Source organism: Protomyctophum bolini (genome assembly GCF_963924005.1).
Source record: "Protomyctophum bolini genome assembly, chromosome: 3".
Taxonomy (NCBI): domain Eukaryota; kingdom Metazoa; phylum Chordata; class Actinopteri; order Myctophiformes; family Myctophidae; genus Protomyctophum; species Protomyctophum bolini.
Window position 1 is genome coordinate 2,981,566 of NC_137864.1, and position 19,446 is coordinate 3,001,011.

Consider the following 19,446-nt stretch of genomic DNA (forward strand, 5'->3'; position numbering starts at 1 on the left):
TGCGTGTGCGCGTGTGCGTGTGCGTGTGTGCGTGTGTGCGTGTGCGTGTGCGTGTGTGTGTGTGTGTGTGTGTGTGCGTGTGTGTGGCCTCTCGCACCAGTAGGGGCTGTCACTCACTATCATGACATTTCAGTAGACTGTCTCATACATATAAGTTGCCATTGATGATTTGTAAACAAACATTGCATCATTACCGAACAGCCCATAAATACACTGTATACTTAAAGGACCACTTCAACCATTTCCAACCTGTCGTCAGCTTATAGTGAGTATTATTGAGGCTATGTGGGACACTTCAGAAACCCTAACCCTTCTTCTTCTATCTCGGATTTGAACCCTGCGCTCTCCTCTAATTTTAGATCTGTGTCAAACCAAAAACAGGATGGCGTCAAAGGTCATCATGTCTCACCTATAGACACAGGATCTAAATGTCTCAGTAGAAGAGGCACGGAGAGACTAAATATAATCAGTTATGTCGCATTGACATACTTTCCTTTCCCCTCCATCAGGCGCCCCTGGCTGGCCAGGGGGAGGCAGTATAGAGACCAGGATTACTGCATGTTTTTTGTGAGGGTATACCTACCCTATAGGGGACACGGGGAGAACCTGCAAACTCCAACACAGAAAGGCCCTTTCGCCAACCCCCGCCTTCGGGATGACGCGGAGGAGAGAATACGCCCCCATGGTCCCCAGCGGGAATCGAACCCAGGACCTTCTAGCTGTGTGAGGCGACAGCACTATACCGACTGTGCCACCGTGCCCTTGCATAGTGTCTCATTAACCACATAAACCCCTATTATTAGTGAAAACAGAGCAGTTGTAGTTGTTCCCCAGGGCGAGCGCGGCACAGTTTTTTTTGGCTGCTCAGTTGCTGTTCCGGATGGGTCAAGTTCAGAGGACACTTCTTTCTACCCAGAGGGAAATCGTAAATAAATCTGTTACTGTTGTGCAAGAAACCTAATCTCAATTGTTTTAACTTTGTGTTATTTTCCCGTAAGTTAATTCCCTATACTTGATCATACTACACAGCGTCATACAAAAAGTATTAAAAAAAGGCTCGAAACTTGTTCAAGACTAGTTTACTTATCTATCCCCAAACAGCCCCGATAACTGCTCGGATCAACTGTGTGTTACTGTGCTTACACTAGGGGCCACAGTTAATTTAGTCGACTAAAACTATATTGACAATTTTGTCAAAAAATAAAAGCTAGTGGAGAGTAGATCCAGTAGAATTAAGATTGGGTGTTGTGGTCTGAAAATAGCCAGTCCTACAAATCAGGCATTAATTACAACGTACACCATCAAAGCCTGCCAAAATAAACTTTAGTCAGCTATAGATACTAGTGTAGACCATAGATTTAGTTAATCATAGAGTATTTTGTCAGCTAAAATCATGAAAATGTGGCGCAAATCTTTGAATATATATATTCTTTCACAGCGAACGTTTAAAAAAAAAAAGAAATCTCTCATAATTTTTATCCCACGATTTTGTAACCCATTTTTCACCCCTGTGTCAATTATCTAATGTGATCCTGGGGCTCTATACACACCCTCCGCCAACCTGGGGAGAGCAACGCACTTGAACTCATGCTTCCTTCATGCCTGAGTGTCCAAGTTGCTCCTTTTACACCTGACAGGGGGGGGGAGTTTCCCTGGTCGGACGTATAGCGCGTGGAAGGAACACGTTATTCCAACCAGTTCCTTTCGTTCAGAGACCAGGATTACAGCGAACGTTTTTAACTCAAATCTTTGCTTCCGGGGGGGGGGGGGGAATGTTGACGGGAATGTTGACGTCAGGCCTAAATGGGTTACAAGACTATATGATAAAAAACAAAATTAAATGTGGAAATTAGCACCGCCAATAGAAGACACAAACTGTGACGATGGCCTCTCGTACGTTTATGCGTGACACCACGCTATACAAAACGAAGTAAAGTTGAACTGGTTTCAACGTTTCTCAGCGCTGCAATGACGCAATGAAGTGTCAGTCAATCAACTATACTATATAGTTTTAGTTTCACCACTGTTGAACACGCCCTGAACACCATGCCTGTCACCAGGGTTCTGGGATCCTTTCTGGCTCCTTTAACCCATTCTGACCTGAGATCAGATTCATACGAGGTTTCCACTGGACACACACTGGTCATGATTAACCCATTCTGACCTGAGATCAGATTCTAAAAAATGTCAGTCGTTCTTCGATTTTTCTAAAAATAGCAGACCTACAAGCTCGTAGCGCGCCACTCGGTGGCGCGCTATGAGCTTGTAGATCTGCTATTCAATAGCTAAAGCATAACATGATGCTAACACCAAAATGGGTTCCCGGTCAGAATGCAGGGTTAAAGGACAACTTTAGTTGTTTTTTTTTTAGTGGTGCAACCACTCCTTACGGAGCTATGTGTGTGTGTGTGTGGGTGGGTGGGTGCGTCTGAGCACACACGCACACAAACACACACACACGCACATATTAACCGTATATATGGTGATTTCGGGTGTGCCAGTACAGTAGCCTACAGTACAGTGACAGTACAGTACAGTAGAGGGTACAGTAGAGGGACCCCCACCCCGCACGGTAACTCTGTAATTTCTCAACCGTTTCGGACGGCGGGGTGGCTCACCGGAATCGGAATCGGCCAGTAGGCTACCTTCACATTCAGTAGATGCTGATCTTTTGTGGCCAGATGTAATGTCTTGGGGTCTAGTAGGAGTATAGTAAATAATACAAAAAAAGAAATCGCTATAAAACGTTGTAAATATATAAAATACATATTTAGCCCCATGCTCAAAATGCCACCCCCCCCCCCCCCCCTGTCAAAAACAGCTAAAATCCTTAAAACGAAAGAAAGCAGCAAATGAACAAAAATCAACACTCCTCTTTTACTTTCTCTAATAACAACCTAAAACATGAACCTTGGTTGAAAAAAAAAAAAACTAAAGTTGTCCTTCAAGTGGTTAAGTCGGTTAACCACTTAAAATTAAATATCTTCGCTGAAAGTATAGCTGATCTACAAGCGTAGATCGGCTATTTTCCGCGACAGTTTCCCCCCCAGAGAGCGGTTATAATTCACAATAAAGACACCACATTGTATCTTTTCCCTCTAGAGAGCTGTGACGTTTGGGAGCCCCTGATTCAGAGCGTCCGTCCGTCCTTGAAATGAACGACGCAAGAGAACAGACGGGCCCAGGTCACCATGCTCCAGGATGTCACTTAACCCATGCTGACCTGAGATCAGATTCTAAAAATGTCTTTATACATCCTGACAGTTTTCCATTCTGACCTGAGATCAGATTCTAAAAATGTCTTCTATACATCCCGACAGTTTTCCATTCTGACCTGAGATCAGATTTTAAAAAAAAAGTCTTCTACAGTCAGTCGCTCTTCGATTTTTCAAAAATAGCCAGACCTAAGTGGCGCGCTACGAGCTTGTAGATCTTCTATTTTTCAATAACTAAAGCATGACATGATGCTATAACACCAAAACGGGTTCCCGTTCAGAATGGGTTAAAATATATTGCAAAGGGCAAACAGAGAAGAAGCGTGCATATTACATGATATATAGGCTATACATTACAAAACATACACACATTTGCTGAGAACAGTGTTATCTTCCTCTCTCTCTCTCTCTCTCTCTGTCATGACCATCATTCCGTCTGTCCATCTGTTTCCTTTTCCATCTCCTATATACTGCCTTGTCATCTCTCTCTCTCTCTCTCCACCCTTTCCTGTGTCCTTGATCCCTTCCTCTGTCTCTCCGTCTCCTTTTGTCTTTCTCATCTTTCTATCACCCCCCCCCCCCCTCTCTCATCTCTTTCCCTCGCCTCTTCTGTGCGTGTGCGTGCGTACAGTTTCACTGTACTGGGATCAGTGTTGATTTGACAGCGTGCAGAGGAAACCCATGAGTCATCAGAGGACAAAGACTGTAACCAGTAACCACCATACACACATAGCACACATAACACAACAACCCAAGGCAACGCAACGCGACGCGACACGCACGGCAAAACACCACACAAGTATACAATTGACTAGAAGAGCGTCGGAACTAGAAGACGGAGACTAGAAGTCCCGCCCCGGAACTCGAGAGACCCGGAAGAAAAAAAAATCCCCGTTAATTTTCCTCAGAGACTTTTCAGACAGTATTATTTATTTAAAGACGTTTAAATACACGGCGGACAAAGCCAACTCGAGTTGTGACAAATCATGAAGGGGAAAAAATATATACCAGCTGACTTAATTCACCATATATCCAATAAGCTTGGAAACATTGAATGGGTATAGTGCAAGGATAGGTCCAAAACAAACACCATGGTGTCAGACCCTGCAACCAACAGGTTCCCTGAAACCACCACCACCAACCTCTAGAATCTGACCTGAGATCAGATTCGAAAAATGTCAGTCGCTCTTCGATTTTTCAAAAATAGCAGACCTACGAGCTCGTGGCGCGCCACTCGGCGGCGCGCTATGAGCTTGTAGATCTGCTATTTCTCAATAGCTAAAAGCATAACATGATGCCAACACCAGGACATTAACGCTAAATAAATAAACACAATGAATCAAACGCAGAGATTACCGAGAGAGCTGCCTCAGGAATCTAGGATCGCAGGTAAACCGTGAACCTATAGCATCACATACAGTACATCACAACATATAAATAATCTGTATAATATAGCACCTTATGTCATATTATTAACGGTACACAATATGTAAATCTTTCCCCCTGATACAGTATAATTATGCCATGAGTATATCAGTTTTCATTAGGACAGATTGAAAATACTTGTTATATACTTGCAATATTACACTCGAGGGTTTGCTAATTGGTGAAGATGGAGACTCGGTGTACTGTAGGCTGAAATCGAACACACCGGTACGGTAGTATAGTGCGAGTGACATCGATAACTCGTGCCGTAAACCCTTTACATTTTCCCCATTCAGTAACGCCATTATGTTACCGCATGTTTTCAGTGGGTGAGTTAGTAGTTATAACCACGTTACGTATAATGTACGGTAATCCAAAAGAACCCGTCATGTAAACTGACCCAGACGTGAAACACATTCCACATGAGAAAGAGAAAGTGGCTTCCACAGGGCATGACGGTCATCATAATGATGACGATTGGTCAACATAGGGTAAGTAAGTAAGTAAGCCTTGCCGGGCCATGAGGCCCATAGGGGGCAGGAGCCTATCTCCTGTTTCTGTAGCCATGAGGCCCATAGGGACAGGAGCCTATCTCCTGTTTCTGTAGCCATGAGGCCCATAGGGACAGGAGCCTATCTCCTGTTTCTGTAGCCATGAGGCCCATAGGGGGCAGGAGCCTATCTCCTGTTTCTGTAGCCATGAGGCCCATAGGGGCAGGAGCCTATCTCCTGTTTCTGTAGCCATGAGGCCCATAGGGGACAGGAGCCTATCTCCTGTTTCTGTAGCGTGAGGCAGCTTGATGTACAAGTACACCCCCTGGACATGACGCTAGTATATCGCAGGGACTTACACCCCCAATCCAACCCTTGATGCTGAGTGTCAAGCAGGGAGGGCACTGGGTCCCATTTTTACAGTCTTTGGTATGACCCGGCCGGGGATCGAACCCCATCCTCCCAGTCTCAGGGCGGACACTCTAACCACAAGGCCACTGAGATGGTCAACATAGGCCGTAACATAGGGTAATTACTTTAGGCCTGTCTGTGCATTGGGCAGGGCATCAGTATTATATCCATATCATCCCCCTGGCCAGCCGGGGGCGCCTGATGGAGGGGGAAAGGAACTGGTTGGAATAACGTGTTCCCTCCACGCGCTATACGTCCAACCAGGGAAACTCCTCCCCTGTCAGGTGTAAAGGAGCAACTTGGACACTATTATATTGTACTATTGGCATAATAGGTTTAAATAATAGGTCTAAAACACCCCATAATCGCATAGCTGTGGTTTAGACACAGGCAGGCCCCAGCTATTCGAGCCCCCGGCAATGTGTCAAGGTGTTCCTGAGCAACACACTAACCCCCTATGGTTGACCGGAGTCCCTCAGGGCTCTATACTAGTGTATTTTCCATTCCGTTATTGTGGGGAAAGCTTTCCAGTGTTCCCCCACAATACCAATGGTGCTGGTTAACCCCTAGCTGCCCACAGTGCTCCCTATAGAGACAGACGCACTCAGCTGAACACTGAATTTCCCCCGTGGGATGAAATAGGTTCAATTATTATTAACACACACAATGCAACAACACATCAAACAACAACCCTATACTGACTTGAACTATAGTGGAAAGTAGTATAAGTACACATCTTGTTCTGTCTTCAAGTATGGAACTTAAAGTACACACCATGTACTGACTTTAATTATAGGTAGTGGTTGAAACAAAACTATGTGTTAGTTTCAGTAACAATGTCTGCAGCTCTTTAATAAATCAAACATTTTCACTTGTTTATCCTGTATGTTCACTCTCCTGATTGAATAAAAAAAAACATTGTCTATGCTGTTACTAAAGAGCTGGAGAGACAGGGAGTCGGACACTGAACAAACACTACAGCAATGGTTGCTAGCACAGTAGCGCTAACTTACGACATAGAGCTATAGTATACACTATAGGAATGTGTTTATAACTTGAATATCACTTACCCTATACTGTTAAAACTATGACCTATAACTGCACAACACGCGTACAACCTAGGTGCCGTTTTTGTTTTACTATAAAGATAATTATAGTTGCAGTCTGAACATAAGGCCCAAACCACACCAGCTGACACCAGTTGGGGAAATTGGTTGCAATTTGCAAAGGAGTTGCAAGCTGGTGTGGTTATAGGGCTTATGGGAAGCATCAGTGTTTCATTACAACACATAAAACACAGATCCTCTAAAAGACAACTATACTGTTACAAGATTATCGACATATTTTGGGTTCCTATAAAAGTCATGAGTCATCTTTAAGACCTTTTGTTTGTAAAAAGAATAATTCAGACGTCAAAGATAGATTTCACAGGCCCATTCTCAAACATTGAGAACGGTGAAATTCGACTACAGTTAACGGAGTCTAAAAATGGATGTATGGTGTTCGGACATTTAACCCATTCTGAACGGGAACCCATTTTGGTGTTGGAATCATGTTATGCTTTAGCTATTGAAAAATAGCAGATCTACAAGCTCATAGCGCGCCACCAAGTGGCGCGCTACAAGCTTGTAGGTCTGCTATTTTTGAAAAATCGAAGAACGACTGACATTTTTAGAATCTGATCTCAGGTCAGAATGGGTTAATCAGACCAGTGTGTGTCCAGTGGAAACCTCGTATGAATCTGATCTCAGGTCGGAATGGGTTAAAACACATTGACTGCCAAAGCGTGTCATATCACGGCCCATCACATTTCTGATCCAATATCAGAGCGGCTATTGAAGATACGCATCGTGCCCCCAATAACACACAGTCAGTCAATATGAAATAATTATGCACATAGAAATAGATCCTCACATATGTCTGTCTGTCTGTCAGTCACACAAAAACCTGGAAACCAGACAAATGCTGGAAAAAGTGAAATCATTAGCTCTATACGTACGAGTTATTTTTATTAATAATATAGTAATACTATGTATCGTTACATTTTGCTGGTAGCTATGTGGTCATTACAGCATCTTAAATAGTTACACACTTTTACTGTGCATTCAATTCAAAGTAGGTTTCTGGCATGAGAATTGTATTCAACTTACAATGCCCAGCCCAGGAAAAAAGTTAAACAAATCATTTGTAAAGCTATCTCTTCTAGAATCTAGACAAGCAATAGGCAATACTGGCTATACACGTTGATGAACTTGAGCTGCCGAAATCATTTTTTAGATGGACCGTCTTCTTCAGCTGCCTATACATTTGCTGATAAACAAAAGCTTCCTCAAATGGAATGGATTGCGCAGCTGATGTATAGGATTGTAGCTTTTGTAGATCAGCTATATTCGGTGTGCGACAGCAAGCACGCAATCAAGTCTAACCACATACATAAGGCCGAAAGCTGCCGTGGCATGACAATGGAATTGGGGTTGAACAGTCTCATTCATATTCATACAGTATGTATGGAGTTTAACCCATTCTGAAAGGGAACCCATTGGTGTTAGCATCATGTTATGCTTTAGCTATTGAAAAATAGCAGATCTACAAGCTCATAGCGCGCCACCGAGTGGCGCGCTACGAGCTTGTAGGTCTGCTATTTTTTGAAAAATCGAAGAACGACTGACATTTTTTTAATCTGATCTCAGGTCAGAATGGGTTAATCAGACCAGTGTGTGTCCAGTGGGAAACCTCGTATGAATCTGATCTCAGGTCAGAATGAGTTAAACAAGGTAACTCTTATTCCTTGCCTAAGGAAGGGAGGTGGAGTTAAGGCTGTCCTGAACTGCACTGTGCTGTGCTGCCTGAGGTCTTGTCGTAACGCCTCTCTCGGTCACTGCAACGCAGATTATTCTACAAAAAACGATGACAACGCGCTGTTGACGCTAATCACACAAAATATGGCTCAAACCCATGATTCCACCAAGGGCTGAGGGCTCGTAAACATTCTAGTTACTTTGGGGAATGTGTAACTGTAATATTTTTATTGAAAACTTTAAAGTACAGTCATTGAACTTGTAATTCATTATATTACTGGAAAAAGTCACGGTATGATACAGGTAGCACGTGACGTCACTATAGTCAATTTCTGCTCAACACTGCCTGTGAGTGCAGGGGGGGGGGGGGTTTCCTCGCCCCTCCCGTTTGTAATGCAGGAGCTGGCGATTAAAAGGGGGGGAGACACCGACAGATATGAGCAACTAAAAATAGTCAAATAGCATTAAGAAGTGGTCATGCGGTTATACAACACATTTATGTATAGCATGGCTATCGTGAATATAATATATGACAGTTGGAAGATCATATCGAAAAAAATTTACCTTTTTTATAATCGACTGGACAGTTAAAATGACAATTTTCACTTTAACAAACATATAACTTATATAATAACTACTACTTCTGTAGCGTGTACATGACATGTTGTTTGTTGTTGACTCGCTCTGTTTCCCGTTGATAAAGAATGTTCCGAGTTGTGGTGCATGTGTGTGTGTGTCAGAGGTCGTATCAGTCTCAAACACACACACACACACACACACACACACACACACACACACACACACAGCCGCCAGTCAGTCATGAGGACTTATCAGGTCAGACAACTGACACCGTCACACAGCTCAACAGCAGCTTTAAAAAAGGTAGTGTAAGTGAATGTTTGGGGAATAAAAACAAGAAGAATTTTTTTTTTTTTTAAGGTTCAAAACTTCAAGCTCTGTATTGCGACAGAAGTGACCGCTATAGTGTTTGTTCAGTACATTTTCAAGTGGGTTACATATTTCATCCAATCAAGAGAGAGAGAGAGCCCCTCATGCAAAGATCTGCATAGCGCATTGATTTGTGTGTTTCTTTCGTCACTTCAATTTTCACTTATCCTGCTGTGCAAGTTCTCTCTGCCGATTGTATGAAATTGGTATCCCCAGATGAAAATGTGTTTTTCGACAAACTCTTGGTCGACAGCAATGATAATGCATATTATAATATAAATATTATTTAACACTTAATTTAACAAAACGGATATCACTAAAAATTATCTTATCTAACAAACCATATATATATATATATATATGTTTTTTTTTAGGAGATAACTTCACATTCTATCTCACAGCCTCAATGACAGAGACAGTAAATAAAGTTCTCGGGGGCTTAATTACAGCTTTCAAACCATGGTCCCTAAAGTGCATGCACTCAATCAATTACAACAATGTAACAATTTAATCATTTAGCACAGCTGGTTCACACTTGTTTCATGTCAAGGGCCCCCACAGTCATATTAATTAGTCCACGGACCACCATCTGAACATATTATGTGCCAGGGGGACCCCCATACAAGATTTGTGTCGCTGTGTCTTTAGGCCTGACGTCGAAATTAAAAATAAATAAAAAAAAGTTTTCTAAATCATGACCATTTTCTGAAAAGGCACATTTGTACGATTTTTCCAAAAATAGCAGACCTACAAGTTCGAGTGGCGCGCTATGAGCTTGTAGATCTGCTATTTTTTCAATAGCTAAATTATAACATAATGTATATGTGTAACCACCAAAAATGGTTTCCCGCGGCTCAAAATGGGTTAAAGAATTTAGCTTGTATAGCTTGTAGATCTGCTATTATAAAATAGCGGATGCATATCGGATTCAAGTGGTTTAAAAACAGTTTAATGCTACAACTAACACCCCCTCCCCCCCTCCCCGGACCCCACTTTGAAGAACCACTGATTTTAACATACTCTATAGTCATCCAAGAGCGACTTACAGATGGCATTGAACCTAGTAAACAAATGACAGGACAGTGCCCCTAGCAGGAACATTAGCATGAATTAGCTTTATAGGAGGACCGAAAATAAACACACTTTTTTACAAAATACGGTTGTTAATACTTTGATCTTTCTCTGCTATTTCCATTTCTGTTAGCCAGTTAGCGGAATTTGCATACTTTAGCAGGGAAGCTGTATTTCTAGTTGGCATTGATAAACAAAGAACTTTGCTTGTTTGCCCCAAAATACGCAAAATAATTTGTAATTATAGAGACATTTTTGCAACGTATAATCGACTATAAACGACTTAATGACACTAAAACGACTTTCTGATGGAATAAAAACATTCTTTAACATTCCAACTGTTTCCAAAAACGAAAACCACCACAAACAAACAAAAAGTTTGGACTATTGTGAAATTTCATTACTGCCGACTTGTGGTTGAAATCAACTGGGAGCGGTCACAAATGGGTGCAAAGAGAAGCAATGAGGTGCTAAAAAGTCACCAGGATACCAGGTTAAACATCTACTGCTGCATCTGTCTAAACAACATTAACTGAATAACACCCTCAGCAGTCAGAGTGTAAGACAAGCTGGAGAAAAACAAACAATGTGACTGTGTCAGAATTAAGTCACCTGCTACCGATCAGTACTGTAGTAGAGAGATATACCAATAAAAGTTACAGATTCCAATACCCGGCCATAACTTGCATATTGATCGATCCAGACTACCGATCGCCACATGTGTACACAGTGTGTCATTTAGTGGGTTCAGTCAGCGGTTCTCAAAGTGGGGTCCAGGGACTTTTTGGGGGGTTCTTCTAAATGGACACTTGTAACTCAGAGAGAGTACACAATAATTGTTGAAACCAAATATTTGCGGGTCCACTCTCTGAGTTATGGAGGTTCCTTGAAATTAAAATGTTTAAGAGCCATTTATAATAGGCCTGACCTCGGAGTTAAAAAATAATCTTCTAAAAATCCTCCAGTTTTCTGAAATAAATATTTTCGCGATTTTTCAAAAAATAGCAGACGTACAAGCGCCACTGATCTAGGAATAAATAAATGTTAGTGAAATGTGAATAAAAGCTTATAATAATGTAATTAGGGGTAACGATAAGTATTCAGTCAGTCAGTCAAACTGAAGCATTCCAAACGCCAAATCATTGTTTACTCGCTGTAAATTACATATCATTATTATGATACATTACATGGTGTCTGATTTGCATAGACTGGCATACACTCAAATACCAATTCATTCTAAGCTGTTCCCAGGAGTAGCGGCTAATACTTCACACTCACTACTAGTCAAAGGCACTTATTAGCTGCCTGGTTATAATCAGGTATATGTGGGTAACCAATAAATCACAATGAATCAATAATGCTTCATTTAGCTTATTATTAGTTGTGTTGGTAATCAATACATCCCGTCACGCTAGCTAACCGTTGCCTAACTATGCCTTCATCAGCACATGTTGAAAAGTGCCACTGGTCAATTCCATTGCCTTTACAATTCCAGTAGATACGAATTATTCCTTACACTAAATTGATAAGGTTGCATTATATAACCTTTATATTTTACCGTCACTTATAGTACTACTTTATGGTATTTGGTACACTTGTTAAGTTGTTATATGGTTCAGTTTGTCCTGTAGAAGCAGCTACAGTAACTGATACAGTAACTGATCTCCATATACTGTAACTGTAACTTTTCTTTATTAATGCCTTACTTGATCATACTACTTTTGTCATTTCTTACTTGAATCCTGAAACAAAGTAACAATTTCGGGCATATGAGGTTAATCCCACCCCAGACGACATGGTGCATATATTCTCCCTGACGTCAAGACACCTCACTATACAAACTTCATTCATTTCAAGGAAGACACGGGTTTTCCATCCTCAAAATGACGCCGAGCCTGTGATGACGCTGCTGTATTCAAACTGCCACTGTAGTGTGATGCTACTGTACATTATCACGCCTCACCTGGCTGCATGTGAGCGTATATCATACATGGGCAACCTTCACTTAATTAACGCGGCCCGCGGGTTGATTCACGAATACCGATTATATCATTGATTTCAGCTGTTCCAATTCCAAACATGCACGCCGTGACCCGCTTTCATTATACTTCCGTCTATATTAGTATAGCTTCATAGGAGAAATAGCAGATCTACAAGCTCAAAACGTGAAGCAGTGCGACGCGTTTTGAGCTTGTAGATCTGCTATTTTTTTTTGCTATACTTTAGGCAGGGCATTAAAAATAAAGTTACTTAAAATACAGAGATAATTGGTTCAGAGATATATCATGTTCTAAGATCCATTACTGTTCTATTGTTGCATTTGCTTACAGTATGTTGCATGTACACATATACTGTTTATTATTACGCGGCTTGGTTGAATGCGCGATTCCGATTGGTCAATCCATGAATTCATCGGTCTGTTCTTTTTTTAATAATGACAGCGGAACTCAATAACATGGCTGTTATTATTATTATTATTATTATAGTTTTTCCCCCTATTCCCTTTCCTGAAATCTCATGGGAGCTTATATGAAAAAAATAGAGCCAGGTGTTTGCTGCGTTGTTAGGGTTAGTGTGTCGGGCAGAAACCTCTTATCTCCATTATTTTAACATTTTGTGTTTTTGACCTTTTTCATAAATGAACGCCCTACTTTATCCCAAAATACAGTGTCACACAAAAGCATCACGATCAAAAGTCTAGCAGATCTACAAGCTCGAAACTTGGGGAGATGTGACTGAATCAGAATCTTGAAAAGTAACCGTCTTGGACACATATGAAGGTTTCTCCCACCACAACGGAGACGATATATAATATAAACCTTGTCTAAAAAGCCCAGACTCTCTGATGGAACAACAGACAGTCAACAGACACTTTTGAAGCACTTGGGAACTGAATGAAATGGAAGCATTTCTCCACACCAAAAGTAACTTCAGTGCTCCATCGATCCCTTTTTGGAGGAGCTGCCTGTGGGGCGTTATGCAAAAACCCACAGATACAGGATGGGGGAAACTGATGGGCTGGGTTAATTAATTCCACTTCAAGAAGTTGCTTAGTTTGTAGTGTGTACTGTACTGTTACTGTATAGGCTGTGTCGTACACACTGCAGTTCAAGCCATCCAAAAGTTTCCCCAGTGTCCCATATGAGGCCTTGCATGAATTCCAGGCATCACGTCCTGTTTTGTCATTTAATTTGTTTTGAGCGATCCGTGTCAGTCAATAATAATGTGGGAACACAACCTGACAGAAATCAGAAAGGGACATTTTAGTCTGCTTGATACTTTACCGTACGAGATCTCTCTGCACGCAGCGTATTCAAATGAATGCTCTATGCATTATACAGGCTCTTGACACTTGCTTTTAGCAGTAGCCTATACTAGCTTAATACCCCTGTCCTCTGTTTCATTCTGACTGGCTGCTGTCATGCGGGTGTGGCACCTGCATCTCCGCATTGGGGATAGAATATGCTCGTATGTAAAGTGACTTCAGTGCTTGGTATAATAAGCATTGATCATTATTTTTAAATCAACCTTCTAGGGTAAGTATATAGGCAGACTAATGTGACCCCTTTTCAATTTCTGCCAGGTTGTGTTCCCACATTGTTGTTATTTGATCCCTCTCCCGAACACGGGGCCAATAGTCTTCGTATAGTCGCTTGACAAAGCCGGATTCGAGCCCCTAGCCTCAGCGGTGGTGGGCAGCCAGCTACTTCACCGGAGCCCTTTCTATTTGTATGACAATCGTCAACTAAAGATGCATCATGTTTGTGACAACCTTGCTGCTGACAGCTGACCGCAAAGCAACGCAAGCTTGATATTTCCAAACAAGTCCTCTGGAAGGACAAACAACATTAGATCACAGTGGAAAGTGTGATTCTGCAACGGGCGTGTGTGTGTGCGTGTGCGTGTGCGTGTGTGTGTGTGTGTGTGTGACTGTGCGTGTGTGTGTGTGCGTGTGTGTGTGTGTGTGTGTGTGTGCGTGTGTGTGTTCCTCCCACATGTCACACACTGGTGGAGAAAAGCCAGAGACAGATTCCAGTAGACTGACAATGGCTCACAAAGATGCCACTGGTCTAACCTATACGTATACAATTAAACCCATTTTCAACCTTATCTCCGTAGAACTGGTCCTCAGTAATGCTCATTATAGAGAGATGGCACTGGCACCACCATGGACCGTTCAGAATCAGAACCTCCTACCGATGACATCATCGATGGGTATCCAAAGCTAAACTACAGCTTTTCTCTTGGGAGACACCCTGTTATATGGAACAAACTCTAGCAAGCATTACTGTTAATATACTGTAGTAATATACTTAAGTTTAAACCACAAAAAACATCACCACATCATTGCATTGTTCAGAGAACGTACTGCAATGAGTTTTATTTATTTATCAGAGTTTCATGCTTAACCGACAATATAGACACGTCTACACCATTTCTCAGACTAAGAACCCCATAGCTGAGAGAGAGAGAGAGAGAGAGAGAGAGAGAGAGAGAGAAGAGAGAGAGAGAGAGAGAGAGAGACGAAGCACGGACATATATGTAGATTGTATAAAATTGTGTTGCATAACAGGACCTCTGTCCCTTCATCATGTTCTCTGACCATGTATTCATTTTACAGAGCATATTGATGAGAGGCTTTCGAAGCTATCTCACCAAATGTAGGCAATTATCTCATCAATGTTTGTTGACTTGACCATGGACTTTTACAAAAACAGAGTATTTTCTATATTGCAATATTGATATATATTGCAATATAAGTAAAACATTTCAGATCTCATAGATCTGTTTGACAGGGATGTCACGATTATCATTAAGATATTTAGCAGACAGTCCCATCCAGAACGACTTACAAGTGTGATCAGAATAAGCAGAGTAAACATTAATGAACTATAAGGCCAATAAACTACAAGATAAAGTAGAGTGCAGAAAGTACAATGTAGTGCCACAAATAAACTAGGAAAGCAGGTAAACAACGAACCTATAGCAATTGTTTAAACAACATGCTATTTAAATAGCATGCTGGACATTTGAAAATATAGGATGCCAGCCAGGTAAACAAACATACAGGAGTAGCATGTCTAAACTTTACATGTTCCATATACATGTTTGAAACACTTAAAAACACGGTGCTCTGCAAGTTAGATGTATATATCAGCTAATTCCCACTATTTTGCAACACATAATACTTTGGCCATAATGCATTCTTTATTTTGATTATTGGCATCGGTCGTCGACGTCAGTCAAGTTTTTTGTTAATCGCAATTGTTTCTATGACAATTGATAAATCGAATAAAATGAACGGTGACAAAAAAACCTATCCTTGACACGATGAAAAATGTTTAAGAACAGAAAGATGAGTGTCCAACCATCCATCCCACCTATACTGCACTAGGACTCCAGGACAGGTGCACTTCATCACGTTATGATGGAGATGTCCACGTCACGAATGACCTCGTTTCTAGTCTCTTATCGGTCAAAACAACATCATCAGACACGCATGCACTGTGCTCTCTCGTCTTGTCTGTCCCAACTCACTCCCCACGCAATGAATGCAATAAAACCCAACATTTGCACAGAAATGTATATGTAGCCTATATATATATATATATATATATATATATATATATGCATATTATGAATGCATATATATATTATTATATAATACGCGCGCCTGAATCCGTGCCAGCCACGCTCAGTCATAACATTGCATTGTTTCGACCAAATCTGCTATGCAGCGCCCCTCCATAGACTCCATAACACGACGGTGCGATGAAATAGCAGGCTACAATATTCGAACATATTTAAATGCATTATAATGTACATTTTAAAAAGACAGTATGGTATTAAATATTGGTTTTTAGATTGTGCATTATTATTATTATTATTATTATTATTATTATTATGTGCCATGAGCAGCCAGCCACTGGCAGTCGGCCTGGTGCGGATCAGGGCGTTCTCTGTTCACAGCCCGTGCCAGCCCAGTCTGTCACCGAGAGGGACACACACGCGCGCGCACACAGCATGGTTGGTGACATTATTTTGTCAAATTGCATTGGCCTATACTATACAGTTTAAGATTTAGACTCTCGTAGATGTATTTGATCGATTCTGACCGTTTCAAACGCTCCCCAAGTCTAAATCTCTAATAGACAAAGTCATTAAAAACCAAAACAAACCATCGTGTTCTGGTGTTATATACTTAAAAACAAATTGTCCCGACTCGAGCAACGAGACATATGCTGCTGCATGCTCTAGTCTAGTCTGTGTCGCTGAGTGTGTACGTGAGCCTGTTCTTATTCTCTGACGCACTTGAAGCGCTGCCACTAGAAATAATATAAGACCACGAGTCCGAATAAAACACACATAAAGAGGAGGGGAGGGGGGGGAATCATGTTTCAAGGGTTGTTCAAAACACATCAGATCTCTCCAATAGGCGTGCCGGTTACGCTGGTGTGATCATTATATAATCGAACAGAACACAACATGACGGGTCACGGGAATGTATAACTATAAACGTTATAATCAATGTCGTTATACAGTCAATGCCACAACCACAATATCTGACTGCAGGGCTGCGTTTTTAGGTCTGACTGTCTGCACCAATTCTATTCTAAATGTCTAATTCTAACAACATAATAATAAACACACGCTGTCCCGTCTGGGACTATGGGACTCAAACCCGCAACCCCACCACCACGTTGTGTGTGTGTGTGTGTGTGTGTGTGTGTGCACCAACCAACCTGTCAATCCGAGCAGGATTTCGCGTCGTTTTCTGTCGCTGTCCAGCCAAACCGGCCCTGTGGCAGCAATGCAATGCAATGCAATGCAATGCAGGGCAATGCTATGCAAGGCAATGCCCCCCCCCCAACCCAAAGCAAAGCCCAGCAGAGCAAGATAAATAAATCCTCACGAGTCACAAATAATCCACTAGTTCAGCACTACAACAGGCTCCTGGGTGCCAGGCCATCGGCCGTGTGGAGAGCGAGGGATATAGGTAGGAAAATTACGCTGGCCCCCGCAAGGATTCACGCACATAATATGCGGCGGTTCGGTTCTTCAAGGTGAGCCCGGTGGGTCAGCTGGCATGTTCGGTACCGACCGACCTCCAGGTGGCTCAACAACACGCCGTGTCTGAGTCTCAGTCAGTCTGTAGTCTGTCGGAGGGGAGGGAGACGCTAAACGGCTGTTGTGCGAAAATGGACGAAGACAGTACTCAGACGCTCCGGGAATAGCAACACACGGCCGGCGGCGGCTGGTACAGGTCCGGGGATGCGTAGGGTAGGAACTTTTGCCGTGGCTGGTGCTGGCTGAAGCACCTCTTCTGTCTCAGACTCTCAGTCAGGAGGTCAAGAAAAATAATCAATGTTTATTTTTTGTTCGTTTTTTTGTTTGAAATAATAATAATAATAATAATAATAATGAATAATAATAAAATAAGACCAGAAGAAGCCTTAAAGGAGAATTCCATACTAAAAGGCTTTCTTACCTTTCTTTGTAGTTGTTACGTCCCCATCAAAGAGGTCCAGGTGTTATTTTGTGCAAAAGCTCCTTATTGGCTATTTCCCCTACCATAAGCCCTAAATGAATTGCATTAAATTGAATGGGATGTATGGGGTGTTGTGCTAATTCGCTTATTTCCATCGAAATAAGTAGTAAAGTGTGCCGCTTGGGTTATTATTTACATTATGAAGAGAGGATATATAATTTTTTTTTTTCTTTTTTAGCTTTTGAAATAAGCAAATTAGCACAACACCCCATACATCCCATTCAATTCAATGCAATTCATTTAGGGCTTATGGTAGGGGAAATGGCCAATAAGGAGCTTTTGCACAAAATAACACCTGGACCTCTTTGATGGGGACGTAACAACTACAAAGAAAGGTAAGAAAGCCTTTTAGTATGGAATTCTCCTTTAACCAGTCAGTGTACAAAAGCAGTGTAATACAACTCTTATGCCATGTCACAATGTCAATATCCCAAGAAGATCAATGTCAAGTGTCATATTGCCATACATATTTCATATTTCATATTGATGATACTGCCCAGCCAACAAAGCTTAAAGGAGTAGTTCACCCAACAATAAATGACTTATTTTCTATCAGTTGCACACCCCATGAAGCCTTGAATTCATGGAGATTGATTGGAGAGTCACAACTAACGATGTCACAACTAATGGAACTAAATAAATCTAGGTTATGCTGAAAATATGTTAAACAAAGAACTTTATATAATATTAGATACTTGCGTAGTTGATTTTATGGCTGTATTAAACCTCGCGTCTGTTTTAAGGCACGAATATACCCTATGCTGGTACTGAAGGCCGACGGTAGGTTCCCTGTGCCGACGCTAGGTGGCAATGAAGTGTTTTTTCGTTCAGAGTAAAAGTCGCAGCCGTGATCAGATTATCTTCTATAATCTCGATTGAGCCTTCTAATCATTCTAATCATCTAATCGTTATCTTCTGACAAGAGGCAAGGCCTCACCTATGAAATACAAACCTGAGCCTTTTTCAAAAAGCAAACTTGAAACCAATTTAATTTAACCAGTTTTTAAATGTGCTTTATAGTTTATATTGTGAATTTGTCAGTCATGCAAACCAACTCTCTAAATGAATAGTGTGTGTGTGTGTGTGTGTGTGTGTGTGTGTGTGTGTGTGTGTGTGTGTGTGTGTGCGTGTGCGTGTGAGAGAGAGATTATAATGACATCACTCATCCCTTAATTTGATCAATTTCATTTACTTCACTTATTTCAAGGACCCTCACCCTCATCATAACTCAGAGAGAGTATGGACGACAAATGAGAATTTAAGAGTTACAGACCTGTGACCAGGGTCCTTTTTGTGCAACCACATCAAAGGGTAATTGGAATATATATAACCTCTTAACCTCTAGCTTTATTGTTTTGCATAATGATATCCATATCCATTGAATTATTTGCAGTAAATTACTTTAAAAAGCAGGTGGCTTGCGCACATCCAGTTCCTGGCTGGATGAAGAATGAAGAAACTAATGGCGTTTTAAATAAAACCAAACACCACTGGAGCAGAGCCTGTGTGCGGACTTCTTTCTTCATTCAGTAAATCAC

General features: G+C 41.5%; 1 protein-coding gene across 1 annotated transcript in view; it reads right to left on the reverse strand.

Annotated features, from left to right (window-relative positions):
- LOC308313427 (CSC1-like protein 2) overlaps nt 1-17,608 on the reverse strand; it is a gene marked incomplete at its 3' end in the record, with an annotated part of 74,314 nt that extends 56,706 nt beyond the window's left edge. Inside the window, exon 1 of the mRNA XM_080760524.1 lies at nt 17,103-17,608. The remainder of the gene's footprint in view (nt 1-17,102) is intronic.
- Nucleotides 17,609-19,446: the final 1,838 nt, after the last annotated feature.